Raw genomic sequence first — 8,877 nt, 5'->3', positions numbered from 1 at the left:
GACCTGGAAACTGTTAGCTAGTTGTCGTTTTGACGACCAATAAATCAAACTAGGGGTTGGGGCGCCCCCTTGGGGCGCCTCCTGAGAGGAACTTGATGCGGTGCCAGGTGGGAGGCGCCCCTTCCACTCTCCTATTTATACTAAGACAATCATAGTTGGTATAAAGATTCAGACAAGTTATTCAATGAAATATCGCAAAATATTCAAAGACAACTCAACACTGGTCGGTCACTGGTTCAGTAACAAAATTATACTTTCTAATTAAAATACAACACTTTTAACTAATATGCAGAGTAGCGTTAGCAATGATTAATCACTAGCTCAGGAAAAGAACTTGTGGTTGCTATTGAAACTACTTGCGAGCTCAAAGTGGAAATTTCGGACAGTTGAAGTCCCATCTTCCACATACTATTTAACAATGCTCACTAAATAGTCCTCCGTGATATAATAGGTATGTGTGTTTGAAGACTAAATAGCAGTTACAGAGAGCTTTCTTTAGTGGACTTTCTTTGCCTCCGAATTTGCAGGAATCAATGTGTCGAAAATAATATTTAACGCGTTAAGACCACATTCTTTCACTCTCGGGAGCTTCTTGGAAAGAACGATCCCACTTGTGGTCATCGCAAGAGTTTTCAGCCCCTTGAGGCCAGAAAGATGCAAAGCAAATATCTTCAAGGTCTTCTCTAACGGTTGGTTCTCCACCAGTTAACCTGATCTTGTCCACACCAGAAGTAACAAAAAGATTGGCAACTCGGATTATCTCATCATGCGACAGAAGCTCTGACTTTGGTGTGAGCTCGACTCCTTCGGCAAGCATGCAGTATTGACATCTCAGGTTACAGTGCTCAGTCAAGGAGATCCTCAAGTAGTTGTGGAATCTCCCGAAGGAATCAACAAGCATATCCGATGAGGGTGTTTCCACTGGTAGCACTTCTGGCTTTGTAGCACAACAAGTCGAATATGCATTGGAGCACCTATTGTTGTAGGTGACTCTGGTTGAAGCGGAAGTGCTTTTCAGACTTCGGAGTCCTACCCTCATAGCATCAACCTGCAAAGATTTTGGTTAAGGTGTTATACAGAAACATCGAAGCTGATACACGAAAAGGCTTGATTTTCACGACGAATCCACCGACTACCGAAAAAAAAACTCCACAAGGCTAGTCCAGCAAATTTTATCGTATCAGAAACTGCTAGCTCGTCTCCAAATTGACATTGAAAAAAAATCCGCACAATCGAGCAGAACGGGGGATAGATAGAACGCGGGTCTGCGAGAAGGCACCTGGTGGTCGGGGACGTTGAGGCGGCGGAGCTGGTGGTGTAGCCATTTCCTAGCGACGAGAGAGGAGAGGGGGCGGGGGGCGGGAGCAGCAGCCAGCGGCGGGATGGTGCGGGAGCAGCTCGAGTTGAGCGTGATGATGTCCTCGGATGCCGTCCTCGACGCCGTCTCTCCTAGACATCGCACACACCTTGGGGAACTCGTGGAGATGCCTTCCCCGCGCGTGGAGCTAGTCCGGTGACGTCGCTGAAGAGGCCGCAGCCACGACCTCCCGTGGCCATTGGGCGCGGGAGATACGTCCATGAGGCGGAGCCACACGTGGGCGGGACGAGCCACCGCAGGCCGCCAGAGGCTCGCCGGCCACGCCGCGCCCGAAACCCTAGCCATGAATGAGGATCGGCAGCGAGCGCGGGAGGCCAGATCTGGAGGGATGGGAGGAAGGAGGAGAGCAAGGGGAGGTTGTCAGTCTACCACCCGCCGTCGGAACTCGCCGGAATCGGCCGGCGTGAATGGCGGCGGCGGCGAGGATTTGCGGGGTAAGAGAGGGCTCATGATAGAGAAGAGAGAGGACGCTTGCCTGTGGGGTCTGGGGGCTGGGAGCTGGCCAATCTCTTTCTCTGTTTCTTCTCAACAAAACGAATTTTTTTGTCTGGTAGCTAGTCCGACGTGGACGTCGCGAGCGGGCGCACATTGCGCGACTGTTAATGGGTTTTATTATCACCCAAGTATACACAATAAGAGAAAGTGGATCGACGAGTATACAGGCAACCAGCCTAGTCTACATCAGAGTGCCCTGTGAGAGAATGTGGAGTGGAAGTGTTAATGGAGAGGCCACAGTCTAGGGTGCCTTTGATGTAGCGGAGAACGCGTTTGACATGGTTAAGACAAGTAAGGCGAGGATCATGCATGTAGAGATAAGTTTGTTGGACGGAGCAGGCTAGCTCAGGTCGAGCGAGGGTCATGTATTGCAAGGCTCCGGTGAGATTGCAATAAAGGGTAGCGTCAGGAATAGGCGCGTTGCCGGAGGATAGCTTGGACCCAATTTCAGCAGGTGCACGAGCAGGATGACAATCAAGCATGCCGGCTTTGGAGAAATGTCAATGGTGTGGTGACGTTGGGACAAAAAGAGACCCAAGGAGAAGTGAGACACCTCAATACCAAGAAAGTGATCTATCTGACCAAGGCCAGTCATGCAAAACTTGATGCGCAAAGAGGTGATGACATGGTGAAGAAAAGAATTGGACTAGGCGGTTAAGACAATACCATACAACACTCAAATTGCCAGCGAGGAAGAAGATACAAGATACCATCATGAATCACTGGCGGAGAGCGAGAGGGGAAGAGAATGAACATGGCTAATGCGGTGAGTGGGGCGAGGTAGGGGGTGTTAGCGGGATCGTTCGTTCGTGCCGCGCATGACGTGGTAAGCCTCCCCGCGTGTCAAGATCCATGCAATCCATCCAACAACACAGAGCGCGTTGGCTCGAGATCATCAAAAAACTGGCATCAGTTGTATAACTTAAGGTTTAGGGCATCTCCAATGACGGCCCTCAAATCGCCCGTAACTATCCGACCGTGCGGTTTAGACGTGTTGTGCCATCCAACATGGCCATGTATTGGTCCGCTCGGCGGTCCGGACGTGCTTTCTCCCGCAAACCGGAGACAAAGTAGGGGGGGAGGGTCCGGATAGCAGACACGTAAGACTCCAACGCTACGGGTCCACCTAATCCCCCTTCCCGGTCGCATTTGCTCCCACTCCGCCCCTTCTCCTCCTTAGTTTGCATCCGCACCCTCCACCTCCGCCGTCGGCGTTGTACCTCTTCGACCGCCACATAGGCATTGACGGACGTCCGCAACCAGCACCGACGCGCCAGCTCGCCTTTATGACGGCGTTGTCCATCCTGGAGCCGTTTGTTCCCAGGTACACTATGCCCCCTTGTCAATGACCTCCATGGCAGACACCACGACCGGTAGGTGTTCATGAAATGCCATTTAGCTAAATTTCAGATGCCATGTCATTCTTTCAGAGTACGAAGGATGGCGGGGGTACTCGACCATGGAGGATGGGTTGTTGTGCGACATGTGGTTAGCCGCATCCGCGGATTCCGTAAGCAAGAGCAGGGGAGATCTCCTGGCAGCAAGTGCATGAACTGTTTCACGCACGAAAGTACATTACGTCCTATGGCATGCATATCATCCAACAACGCAAATGTGAGGTCGTTATCATATCGCCGATATGCTATCTAGACCAGCGACATCAAGTTTTGTCACGTGGTTGGTCAACATGAGGCAAGGTGGCCATTGCACGCGGCAGAGGAGGAGATCGTAAGTTTTGCTTCTTCTTCGTCAACTTGTTTAAATCATTCATTCATTCACTCAATATTGGTCTACACATTATATAGATCGCACGCGCCGCCGTGATGTACCACAGGACAGAGGAACGACCATTTGCGTACACACACACTGTTGGATGAAGCTGAAGGGGCAGTATGTGCGGGACGACATGATCTGTAGATGAAAAACCTGTTGGACATCCAGTTAATCTCGTCAAATTAGAGACATTGTTGTACTAGACTTATTTGCATGCTATGTATGGATTATTTGTGCTAATTTTTATCCGAACTTTGATGAATACTGACCGGTTTGCATGAATCTCATCCGGTTAGTTCAAATAGTTGATGAATGTATACGAGCACTGTTGGATGGCGGCCTCCAGCATCAGTCCCCGCGGACTGCCCCCTCCTCCTGTCTGCGGACAGATGCGAGAGCAAATTTATGGGTCAGGGTTGGAGATGCCCTTAGATTACTTTATACTCCCTCTGTTCCTAAAAATAAGTCTTTTTAGAGATTCCACAATATGAACTATATACGGACAGGGCCGGTCCTGAGATTTTAGGGGCCCAGGGCGAAACTAGAACCCGGGTGAGGGAGTCCTAGATTAGGGGGTGTCCGGATAGACGAACTATCACCGTTGGTCGGACTCCTGGACTATGAAGATACAAGATTGAAGACTTCATCCCGTGTCCGGATGAGACTTTCCTTGGCGTGGAAGGCAAGCTTGGCGATACGGATATGTAGATCTCCTACCATTGTAACCGACTCTGTGTAACCCTAACCCTCTCCCGTGTCTATATAAACCGGAGGGTTTTAGTCCGTAGGACGAACAACAATCATACCATAGGCTAGCTTCTAGGGTTTAACCTCTTTGATCTCATGGTAGATCTACTCTTGTACTACCCATATCATCAATATTAATCAAGCAGGAGTAGGGTTTTACCTCCATGGAGAGGGCCCGAACCTGGGTAAAAACATCGTGTCCCTTGTCTCCTGTTACCATCCGCCTAGACGCACAGTTCGGGACCCCCTACCCGAGATCCGCCGGTTTTGACACCGACATTGGTGCTTTCATTGAGAGTTCCTCTGTGCCATCGCCATCAAAAAGGATGCCTCGTCCCGTCTTTAAAGACGGCACCGTTGCTAAAGGAGCTTTGGCCTTCGGCCAAACTCTCCGGCTAGGCGGTTTTCTTATGACCGCCTGTTCGGCCGCCGCACCGACGATGACTTCTCGGGTCATCAAAAACAATCTTCACGTCAACTCGGAACTCGCCGAGCAGTTAGATCCGATGGAGCTTTCTTTCTTAAACGAGCTCTTGGATCGCATCGCCGCCCTGGGAGTCGCTACAGACTACGACCAGATTGGGCCTAAAACCGATCTGAGAGAGATTAACTCTCCCCAGGCTACCCACCACGTTGTTGTGGTAGAGGAACAATATGGCGACCCTTCTTCTATCCTAAGGACTAGCTATGTCCGGATTCCTGACCCCTCCATGCCGGATTCCCGTGGAGGGGAGAACACCACTCAAGTCCTGAACTTAAAGTCAGGCAGCGGGCTCGATTCATTAGACAACGTCCAAGAACCCAAGCTTCCAACTTCGGAAACTTCTTGGCCCCTGAGTCTTAGATCGGACGGAGTTCGGAATTTAACTCCACCCGCCCACCCAAACATAAGCGATCTATCCCAAATCCGGCAAGAGCCCGCTGAAACAGTACATCATTACTGGGCCAGATTCCTCCTGGTCATGAACAGGATAAAGGACTGCCCTGAAGAGGACGCAATTTCATTCTTCTGCATTAATTGCACGGACGAGGGAATCCTAAACGCCGTAAGTCGTCGCAAAATTACACGCTTTGCTGACCTGGCGTCCATAGTATGAAAGTACTGTGCGATGGAGAGCGCCTGGAAAACCGAAATCAAATTTTGGGATAATCCGGCCTTGAACACAACCCTAGTCCAAAGTAAAAGGGTGCATCATTACCAGGCACCTGGGTTAAATACCAAAAAGCAAAAACCCTCTAAAGGGCATGGAACCGTACTGGAGGGATGGCTCAATGGACCCTGCAAAATTCATAGTAAAAGAGGGCGCCACTCCAACTCGTAGCTTTAGAGGATGCTGGATACTACGGCAGGTGGCCAAAAGTGGTGAAGAGCTTCTAGCACCAGAGCACCAACCCAGCAATACCAGTACGGTATTAACAGTCTTCGAAACTTTTGCATCAAATAATATGCGGAAACGAACACTCCGCAGCCTTGCGAAGTCCACCAGGTAGCAACAATAAATCCATGGAGTGACACGGCTATTACCTTTAACGCCAGTGACGAACCTAAATTCCGAATAGCCCGAGCACCAGCCGCATTGGTCCTCAGTCCAATAGTGGACGGCTTTCACCTTACCAAGGTACTCATGGATGGGGGCAGCGGATTAAACCTCATTTACGAGGAAACCCTTCGAAAAATGGAAATAGACTGGAGCCGCATTGAGCGAAGCAGCATAACCTTTAGAGGAATAATCCCTAGTCGGGAAGCATGCTGTGCAGGAAAAATCACACTAGATGTGGTGTTCGGCACGCCGGATAATTACAGGTCCGAGGAGGTCACATTCCAAGTGGCCCCGTTCAGCAGCAGATACCACACTCTATTAGGGCGAGAGGCATTCACAATCTTTCAAGCTATACCCCATTACGGGTACATGAAGCTCAAAATGCCCGGACCCAACGGAATCATTACTCTTGCTAGTGACCCGGACATAGCACTGCACGCCGAAAATAAAACAGCCGCACTTGCCCTTGAGGCACTATCCGAAGCCCTAGTGGCCGAGGAACTCACTGCGCTGCGCTCCACGGTGAACAGGGACGATGTGATACTCGATAAGAGATCCAAGTCCACCTCTTTTAAACCGGCGGACGAAATAGTCAAATTCCAAGTCCATCTAACGGACCCTACAAAAATGGCCTCCATCGAGGCACAATTAAACCCTGATGTAGAGGCTGCACTACGAGAATTCCTACGCGAAAATTGGGACATCTTTGCCTGGCACCCTTCAGACATGCCAGGAATCCCACGCCGGCTGGTCGAGCACAGCCTAAATATCCTAAAAGGATTCAAGCCAGTCAAACAAGCTCTTCGGCGTTTCTCCGAACCTAAGAGACAGGCCATGGGAGAGGAGCTAGCCAAACTATTGGAGGCCGGATTCATTAGAGATATAAAACATCCGGACTGGCTAGCAAACCTAGTAATGATACCAAAGAAGGACAAATCCTGGCGCATGTGTGTCGATTTCAAGGACCTTAATAAGGCTTGCCCAAAGGATCCCTTCCCCCTTCCCCGCATCGATCAAATTATCGACGCTACCGCAGGACACGATTCATTATGCTTCCTCGACGCATACTCCGGCTACCACCAAATTAAGATGGCAGAGCCAGACCAAGCCGCAATGGCATTCATCACTCCATACGGCCCATTCTGCTTCAACACAATGCCCTTCGGGCTCAAAAACGCCGGCACAACATATCAGCGCATGATTCAGACATGTCTGGCAAACCAGATCGGCAAAACAGTGGAGGCACACGTAGATGATGTGGTCGTCAAATCCAAGTATGTCAAAACTCTAGTAGACGACTTGAGGCTCACATTCGACAATCTCCGAGCATATGACATTAAGCTCAACCCGGAAAAATGCGTTTTCGGCTTACCAGCTCGAAAGCTCTTGGGCTTCATTGTATCCGGTAGAGGAATTGAAGCAAACCCAGTCAAGATCCGAGCTCTGTCACAATTGGATATCCCAAAAGACCTCAAACAAATACAAAAATTGACTGGATGCGTGGCGGCTCTAAGCCGCTTTATCTCCCGCTTAGGAGAAAAGGCATTACCCCTTTATCGCCTCCTGCGGTGCACCGAACACTTCGAGTGGGCGGATGCCGCCACGGCCGGACTCGAAGAAATCAAAGCCATATTGGCAACAAATCTGGTCCTGGCCGTGCCCAACATGGGCGAACCAATGCTATTATACATCGCGGCAACCCATCAAGTTGTAAGCGCGGTGCTCGTTGTCAAACGAGAAACGGACAGACACAAGTTCCCTCTCCAAAAACCAGTTTACTACGTGTCCACTGTCCTAATCCATGCAAGTCACGGTACCCCCATTATCAAAAGATAGCATACGCGGTGTTCATGGCATCCCGGAAGCTGCGACACTACTTCCAAGAGTGTTCGATAACAGTAGCCTCTGAAGTACCTCTTAATGACATTATAAACAACCGCGACGCAATGGGCCGAATTGCCAAATGGGCCATCGAGCTCCTCCCGTTCGACATAACCTACAAGCCATGGCGAGCTATTAAGTCGCAAGTTTTGGCCGACTTCGTCGCCGAATGGCTGAAGCCGAACTCCCTAAAGAGTACGACGCATATTCCAACTGGATCATGCACTTCGACGGCTCCAAAATGTTGGCTGGCCTGGGGGTTGGCGTCGTTCTGACGTCCCCAACTGGAGATACAGTCCAATACGTACTTCAGATAATGTACACGGACTCCAACAACGCAGCTGAATACGAGGCCCTTCTACATGGTCTCCGGATGACAGTCTCCATGGGCATTCAACGCCTAGAGGTCCGCGGGGATTCAAACCTCACGATATCCCAAATAAATGGAGACTTTGATGTATCCAAAAATGGCATCTTATCGCAACGCCATCCTAAAAATGTCAGCTCGGTTTGAGGGGCTCGAATTTCACCATACAGCCCGGGAGAACAACCAGGCAGGAGACGTGTTGGCACGCATTGGCGCAAAGCGCGATGCCGTCCCTCCCAACATCTTCCTAGAGAGGCTTTTCAAGCCATCTGTATTATGGGAGGGAGAGTCCGGAAATAACATCCCGGACCCAACCACACTACCCCACACCAAACATTCTGACATGGTGGTTCTGCCAACGAAATAACACCATCAACCCACACAATAATGGCAGCCATTGCCCCATGGACAGAACCATTCATAGTCTACCTAGATAGGCAAGAACTTCCCGAGGACCAAAACGAAGCCCGCTGCATAGTGCGGCGATCTAAAGCCTATAAGGTGCATGAGGGAGAGCTTTATAAGAAAAGCACAACCGGAGTCCTTCAAAGGTGTATCTCCGAAGAGGAAGGGCGGAATCTTCTGGCTGAAATTCATGCCGGACTCGGCGGGCACCACGCCGCAGCCCGGGCCCTTGTAGGCAAGGCCTTCCGTACAGGATTTTATTGGCCGACGGCCCGGGCAGATGCTTAGGA

The 8,877-nt window shown here is 50.4% G+C and overlaps 1 pseudogene; it reads right to left on the bottom strand.

Annotated features, from left to right (window-relative positions):
• Nucleotides 1–495: 495 nt before the first annotated feature.
• LOC123067682 (molybdenum cofactor biosynthesis protein 1-like) lies at nucleotides 496–1,663 on the bottom strand (annotated as a pseudogene).
• Between the last annotated feature and the right edge of the window lie 7,214 nt (nucleotides 1,664–8,877).

This window comes from Triticum aestivum, chromosome 3B (genome assembly GCF_018294505.1).
Source record: "Triticum aestivum cultivar Chinese Spring chromosome 3B, IWGSC CS RefSeq v2.1, whole genome shotgun sequence".
Taxonomy (NCBI): Eukaryota; Viridiplantae; Streptophyta; class Magnoliopsida; order Poales; family Poaceae; genus Triticum; species Triticum aestivum.
Note: the sequence above shows the minus strand (reverse complement) of the source record. Positions and strands in the feature narration are given on the sequence as shown.